The following is an 8700-nucleotide window of genomic DNA, read 5'->3' as shown; positions in this document are numbered from 1 at the left end:
TGCAGTGCAGGCGATTTGGTGTCACGATATCACAGTAGCATGGGTTCGAATCCCGGCGAGGGAAGAACAAAAAATTTGCGAAAGCAAATTTACAGATCTAACATTGTTGGGTTGATGTTTAGACGAGTTGTATATACAGTGCAGGCGATTTGGTGTCACGATATCACAGTAGCATGGGTTCGAATCCCGGCGAGGGAAGAACCAAAAATTTGCGAAAGCAAATTTACAGATCTAACATTGTTGGGTTGATGTTTAGACGAGTTGTATATATATATATATATATATTTAACTTACCAGTTTGATTTCTAACAAAAATATCTTTAAATACAGATATTAATTGTTTGCATAAAAATTGCTTCCAGGATCCAGCAATACTGATGTTTCTTTGAGTAAGGAAATCGAAGGAAAACGGGTGATTTTTTGCAATATTGAGAAAAAAATCCGCGGTCACAATTAATGTATTTAATGTTAATAATTATAGGTCAAACAACGGCCTTCAAGACGGAGCCTTTGCTCACCCCGAACAGCAATCTCAGCTTGTTTTTGCATAAAAAATAAATGTTTCCAGGTTCAAGCATACTGATGTTTCTCAAAGTAAGGAAATCGAAGGAAAACGGGTGATTTTTAGCCATTTTACTGAGAGAAAAAAAATCGGCGGGGGGCTGCGACCCCCAACCCCTCTATCTTGGGGGCCTCAGTCGGAGTCCCCCAAACCCTGCCTCCCCTGAATTCAAACCCTAGTTACGGCCCTGAACACAGGCACTAGCTTGTCTCAGAAGTGCCTGTGATTAATAAGCATTGTGTGTAAAAAAGAATATCACAATAAAAATGATTGTAACCTGCGGGAGCTCTATTAATTTTTCATCAATATGATTATCAAAGTTTAAATTTTGGATGAAGGTATTTCATAAATATCATACATTCAGTTTCGTCTTGCCAGTTTGTACTAGACTAGTTTCTCATGCAGTGCTATAACTTTTGATTAAGTGGTTCGGCATTTATTAGCATTGGTTTGTGTTCAATGTCAGTTGTTTATATTAAACATAATCATTTGCAACACATACATTTAAAACTGGTGATTGATGTGCAGTCGCAAATATATCATGCATATTTAGAGCATACGTCGAATACGTGGAAATCCCCCCTTTTTATGCATTTATAAAAAGTCCAATAAATAATACAGACGTAAAATCATAATTTATAAAAATTGTACCTTACACCATTAGATTTAAACCATTCACCAAAGTTTCCTAGAAATTGGTGAAACGGTGTTTTTCAATCTAATTAAAAACCGATCTCTCATGCTCCCGTTTTCTGATATGTCGAGTGGGACATGTCAGAAAACGGGAGCATGAGAGATCGGCTTTTAATTAGGTTGGGTGTTTTTGAGCTATAGTCTGAAAACTCAGTGCACATCCCCCCCCCCCCCCTTGTTTGACCAATAACATTAATAAAGGGATAGTAGCTACGATATTGACAAAATTATGAACAAGTTTTAAAGCTGCTAAAATCAAAGATATGTACTAAATATAAACAATAAGATCGCTAGAATGTTTTCATAAACTACAGTTCTAAGTGTTAAAAATTGATAATTCATATCGTGTTGTGTGCCTATTCATCTCATTAATTATGCATCGGGTTTACTTCCCGAACTTTGCCGACATAGCGAGTGAGCTAACCAAGATATATATAGATACGAACACGTGCTTTTTGTTTTCTTACATATTTGATAATTACTCTTTATTAAACTTTACATAATTTGATAAATGGCGTCAAATATGTACAGTACATATTTGACGCCATTTATCAAATTATGTAAATAAAGAATATAACAAATACCGGCATATTATTCCGACTCAAGATTCTCCAACAACGGCGATATTATACACTTGTTATTACATTTGTATGACCAAACCATGCCGATAATGTATACACGTGTTTGTGTGTTAAATCGGGGCCTCCATGAAGGATACACTTGAAGAATCTATAATACTAAAATTACGAGGTCCAATTTGTCAGCCGTCATCACGTAAAAACGACGAATCAAAGAATTCAACTTTATATATAACTAATATAGTACAAAGGTGTAGATTAAAAATTACACCACCCCAGGCCTTTTTGTTTTCCACGTAATTAATATTGCCAATAATTAAGAAGTTCCGGGTTGAGTCCGATACCGATACCATTAGTATATTCACCTGTTACCGATTACCTTATCTGTACGTTCCGCATCTGACAGGCGCACCACCAAACGGTGTATTCATGATTAATATGCTATATAGTATTACACGGGTCATAATCACAGGGTTGACACTACTTAATTGTCAAATTGTTACCTATTGTAGTATTTTAATCAGTTAGACCATAGATGTAATACCATCTATGGTTAGACTTTCTAAGATAACAATACGAATGCTAAAAATCTGGACTAAAATAAGGCGTATAGGTACAGTTTTCAATTTGTTATTGGGCATGACGTAAAACAGCGAATCAAAGAATTCAATATTTATAACTAATATAGGACAATGCTGTTGATTAAAAAATACTCCATTCCAGGACCTTTTGCTTTCCAAATAATTAATATTATCAATAATTGATAAGTTCCAGTTCGACGGCAGGGCCGTAGCGTAATGGAGGCAAATGAGGCAAATGCCTCACTTTTGAAACGACGACCAAACTTTAGAAGTGTCATTTTTTTAATTATGTATTTTATATTATCAATATGCGAATTTCGAGTTTCAAATTATCTACCGGCACACTTCATACAGTGTGTCCAATCTGCAGCAGCGATTGCAGCTTTTATCATAGCGGTGAAGGTAAAAATAATAAGTGTTCCGAATAAAAAAAAATTGAAACAAATCTTAATGTCGTTACAAAACTAGTTGAAGACGGGTTCTTTAAAGAGAAAAAAAGATGAAAAAGGTAACTCATGAGTATAAACACCCCTCATAAGTAGGCTGGCTTATTACTTTCCTTGGTTTATTTATGAATCGATAACACTTTAGTTACCAATGTTTACACTATCAACTCACTGAACAACAAATGCTAATCGATAAAATAATTCATTGACCAAAAATACAATAATTATTTATAATTAATTTGAACAAAATCATGAAGCGCCTTTTCTATGGAAGCCTTTAATGTATAAGGCAATCCATGATTTGTATTTATCTTTAATAAAAGTATGAAATATATTTTTGGTATTGTTTGAAATTCATTTTTTTTGTGTTTCTTTTTCTGATTATGATCAGCATTGTCTGGTTGTATGCTAGCGTGTTCCATTGATTCTAGGTCGGGGGTTCGAACCCCGGTAGGTCAAACCAATGACTTGAAAATTGGTAGAATAGTGCCGTCTTCCAGCAGAATGTTTACAGGTAACTTGTGATCACTTGTGACAAGAACGTCAAAAATCCGGATAAGTAACAATGTTGGTCTAGTCTTCTCTGTACCTATTCTTATGGTTAATGATTATGTATAATAAATATATCCTAATTGATGCTTATAACATGTTCTCGTCTTTTAGAAAGCTTATAACTTGCTGTTGGACATAAATATATATATATATATACATAAGAACGTGTGTTGAAGCTTTTCAATAGTACTGGTCACAGGAGAATCGGAAAGTTTTGGTTGACCAACAGAGATTAACTTTTAAAACTTGTTCTGTTACTTACTAGGCTAGCTAATAAAAAAAGCCCCGCATTTCTGTATATTTTTTTTTTGTTTTTTATTATGAATAGTAATGCTGAAATATGCTTCTCCCGTTTCAGGCACCCGAACCCCCTAAAAAATAGGCTCAAAAATTTTTCGCCTCGCTCCCCTCGGCGAATTGCCTCATTTAATTTGGACATGCGCTACGGCCTTGGGTCACGGGTTCAAACAGAAAGATTTGAAAGCAGAGAAAACTGTGTATCTTATAAAAATCAGCATGACTGTATCAGTTGACAATACTAATTATACTAAAATAAGGCTTGCGCATAGTTATATACTTTAATTCAGTCACGGACCCGCGATATACGGGTGTGTACTAGTAATACTAAAGTTTAGGAAGTTGATTTCTAATTTCTTCTAAGGTGGGAGATTACTGCCCGTAAATTTATAAACATATTTTTGACAATTATGAACACGTTGAGATTTTTTTTCATGTGATCTGGAAAATTTTAAGAAATGTAAACATTACGCAAACCGTCGACTACTTCTGTTCGACTTTGCCTGCGTCGCAGGTGTTTTGAGTGATTTTAATGACCGATCTCATCGACGTTTTTTATTTTTAATTTACAATAACTTGTCTGCACCTCTTTTTTGTTTCTTTTGTTTCTTTTCTCGCTGAAACTGTAAATTCGCGTACCATTTCCGCGATAACATTCCCCTGTTCGACCATTTTCCCTTCGAGGCACAATGTGCGATTGCGCATTGGGAACTGAAGAGTAAAGTCATATGAATAAGGGTTGGGCTTAACATCGAATTATTATTTATAGATAATAAATAAATGTAGGTGTTAAAAGTTAAAAAGCTTTTAAATGCTTAATGGAACGTAACCAGTAATTGTTTTAATCATAATTATTTAACTTTTTGTACAAAATTCAGCATATAGTTTAAAAAAGTAATTTTAATGAAAATCGTAGCTACTATCCGAATTTGAATTTTCTAAAAATCGAGAGGGAGCTTACATCAACAGATATTTATTTATAAACAATTCATCCAAGTTTCATTTGAAATGGTAACAGCAGGTTAATTTGTAGTTATAGTACGACATGTTTACGACGGACAGACCGGCGATCATACAACAGTATACCATAATTTGTTTCGTCTTAAAACCATGAAAACACAGGTGTAGGATAAACAAAGATAAAGCTGAAATCTTCAATCAATTTACTCAAATTTTTAAGAGTTATAAAGTAGTTACTATCAAAAATATTGTTAAATTGGGATAAAGAAATTATAAAAAAAATAATGTTCAATTAATATAGTGACTCACTTCATCAATTCATTTGGTGACTTAATACACCAATCCTGTAGTTGCGGTGGTGAACATTGGATGATTCCCACTTCCCTCTCCCTTACAATTTATTTTATTGAGGCATTAATTTTCCACGCCGCTTGTTTCCTAACCTCTTCGCTTGGTTCCCGCCCCTTTAATTTAGGGGGTTATCATGGGTTTGTTTCCACTTCCACCCCCTTTTTGTGAAGCACAGAATACTTCTAATATACTACCCTCGGTCGTCACCTGGTTACCGACCGACTCCAAATTCCTCCAACCTAACTCCTAATCATTCCCAGGCTTCGATTCAAGAATATTGTCCACCTCAGGGAAGGTCCGAAGATTGGAGACCCCCTTTTATCCAGGGTTGGGAACCCCCTTTAAAAAATGGATGGATCAGCCCCTGCACCCTCTCGTATTTGTAATCATAATTGATATATGCACAATACACTAGGGTTCTAATTGGAAACAAATTGATATTTGAATAACACTACAACAGGTCAACAGCTAACAGTAAAAGTTATGTAAACTATTTAGTAACAATATAAAGAAAAGAAATATTCGTTTGACCAATATGTACTACACACATTGGTACATGGTGAAGAAGTATTTGTAAAATTGAGTCGTATGCAACGGTCAAATGATGGAAAATTTTCTAAATTGCGTCGTCTGCAACTGTCAGATATTCTAACTGGACGGAAAATTTCGAAAAATTGACCAACCGATATTTGGTCAAACGAATATTTCTTTTCTTTATTATGTTGTTAATAATAACAAGTTGCAAGTTTCAAAGTTCATAGAATAAAGAGGATGGAGTAGAACAAAATATGTCTCGAAATTTGAATGTATAAAAAAGATTGGAATGTATAAAGAAATTGGTTAAGACTATGATGTCTTCTATCATAGTCAGAGACTGCAATGACGAATGATGGTCTTCCAAAGAGGTCATCATGACGTTATGTCAATCTCCGACAAGTTAAACTACAGCAACTTGAAGATTGACCTAAAACATGTAAACAGTCCTATTGCCTTTGAAGTCGAACACAATATGATTATATATGCCCAACCGGGGAATATCATAACCAGACAAAAACCTGAGCAACACCTAAATAATAATAATACACATCTCATGAGAGGTCAACATTTGTTCTTCAACAACAGATATATATATACAACTAGAACAGGGGTGGATCCAGCCATTTTAAAAAGGGGGGTTCCTAACCCAGGACAAAGAGGGGGTTCAAATTACATGTCCCCATTCAAATGCATTGATCGTCCAAAAAAAGGGGGGTTCCAACCCCCGGAACCCCCCCCCCTTTCTGGATCCGCGCCTGTAGAACACACCCGTATATCGCGGATCCGTGACTGAATTAAAGTATATAACTATGCGCAAGCCTTATTTTAGTATTAGTATTGTCATGCTGATATAAGATACACAGTTTTCTCTGCTTTCAAATCTTTCTGTTTGAACCCGTCGAACTGGAACTTATCAATTATTGATAATATTAATTATTTGGAAAACAAAAGGTCCTGGAATGGAGTATTTTTTAATCAACAGCATTGTCCTATATTAGTTATAAATATTGAATTCTTTGATTCGCTGTTTTACGTCATGCCCGCTAACAAATTGAAAACTGTACCTATACGCCTTATTTTAGTCCAGATTTTTAGTATTCGTATTGTTATCTTAGAAAGTCTAACTGATTAAAATACTACAATAGGTAACAATTTGACAATTAAGTAGTGTCAACCCTGTGATTATGACCCGTGTAATACTATAAAGCATATTAATCCTGAATACACCGTTTGGTGGTGCGCCTGTCAGATGCGGAACGTACAGATAAGGTAATCGGTAACAGGTGAATATACTATTGGTATCGGTATCGGACTCGACCCGGAACTTCTTAATTATTGGCAATATTAATTGCGTGGAAAACAAAAAGGCCTGGAGTGGTGTAATTTTTAATCTACACCTTTGTACTATATTGGTTATATATAAAGTTGAATTTTTTGATTCGTCGTTTTTACGTGATGACGGCTGACGAATTGGACCTCGTAATTTTAGTATTATAGATGTACTCGTCGATATGCGAATATGTGTTTATCTATACTAAATTGTTCCGCGACTTAAGCAATTCGAATAAATTTCACATAGACTATAAAGGCAAAATCCCCCCTCACAACAAATCCTTAATGCCACATCGGATTTGAAATTTGCAAATATATATGCATAATTAAAATGTTAAATACATGTATTATAATACCGATAAATGGATAATGCTGTTGTATTTAGATTTGACTTTGTATTTTTGTCACTAGAATTATTCATTTAGTTAGAACATTTTTTTACGTGGATCTGTTTCCTGTATCCATATCTAACCTAAATTTTCCGGCTAAACTTAGCTAGCACAGTGAAGTCTAACATTCTAAATAGATGTTGGAAGATGTGGTATGAGTGCCTTATCCCTTATGGCATCGCCTTGTATAGTCTAGTTTTAAACAAGAGTCTTTTAGGATTTATTTTATTCGTAAGAAGTATACATTGAGTACTCATTTGTTCATTTCTTTATTACAGGGGCAGTGAAATAATTTTTATGAAGATGTGCTACACTGGATAAGAATTAAACAAAAGACGGATTCAGAAAAAGTGCCAAATGAAAGTGTAGCAGAAAACAAAATGAACACTCTTGTGAATACAACCCATGTTAGATTACAAAACTAGGAAATAACTGTTTAAACCTAATGAAGTGAAATTACAGAACTAGGAAGTAAGTGTATGAACATGATGATGTGAATTACAAAACTAGGAAATAACTGTATGAACCTGATGAAGTGAAATTACAAAACAAGGAAATAATAGTATGAATCTGATGAAGTGAATTACAGAACTAGGAAAAAACTGTATGAACCTGGTGAAGTGAATTACAGAACTAGGAAATAACTGTATGAACCTAATGAAGTGAATTACAGAACAAGGAAATAACTGTATGAACCTGATGAAGTGAAATTACAGAACAAGGAAATAACTGTATGAATCTGATGAAGTGAATTAAAGAGCTAGGAAATAATTGTATGAACGTGATGAAGTGAAATTACAGAACTAGGAAATAACTGTATGAACCTGATGAAATGAAATAACAGAACCAGGAAATAACTGTATGAATCTGATGAAGTGAATTAAAGAGCTAGGAAATAACTGTATGAACATGATGAAGTGAAATTGTAGAACTAGGAAATAACTGTATGAATCTGATGAAGTGAAATTACAGAACTAGGAAATAACTGTATGAACCTGATGAAGTGAATATATAGAACTAGGAAATAACTGTATGAACATGATGAAGTGAATTACATTTACAGAAATGAAACATCATGAATATACTTTATAATTTTCATTCAAGATATGATGTTGCAACGTGTAGATACATAAAATTAAACTTTAAAAAATTTGCTCCTTGTTTGGCTAAAATAAATTATGTATTTGTATTCATATCTTTGTTTTCATTATTTAAGAAAAATAGGTAACATGGATGTGTTGATTCAATTCATTCAAATGTGGGTACAATTCCTGGAGAGAAAGATTAATTGATTGTTGTTTGCTAAAACGTCCAGTGGCAAAATGTCCTTGTATGTTCAGGAAGATGGAGAGAAAAACAACGTTGAGCCAATGAATGTAGATACGTTGGGCCATTGTTGTGCCAACATACTAATGTTGTCTG

This window comes from Mytilus edulis, chromosome 3 (genome assembly GCF_963676685.1).
Source record: "Mytilus edulis chromosome 3, xbMytEdul2.2, whole genome shotgun sequence".
Taxonomy (NCBI): Eukaryota; Metazoa; Mollusca; class Bivalvia; order Mytilida; family Mytilidae; genus Mytilus; species Mytilus edulis.
This window is presented reverse-complemented; position numbering follows the sequence as displayed.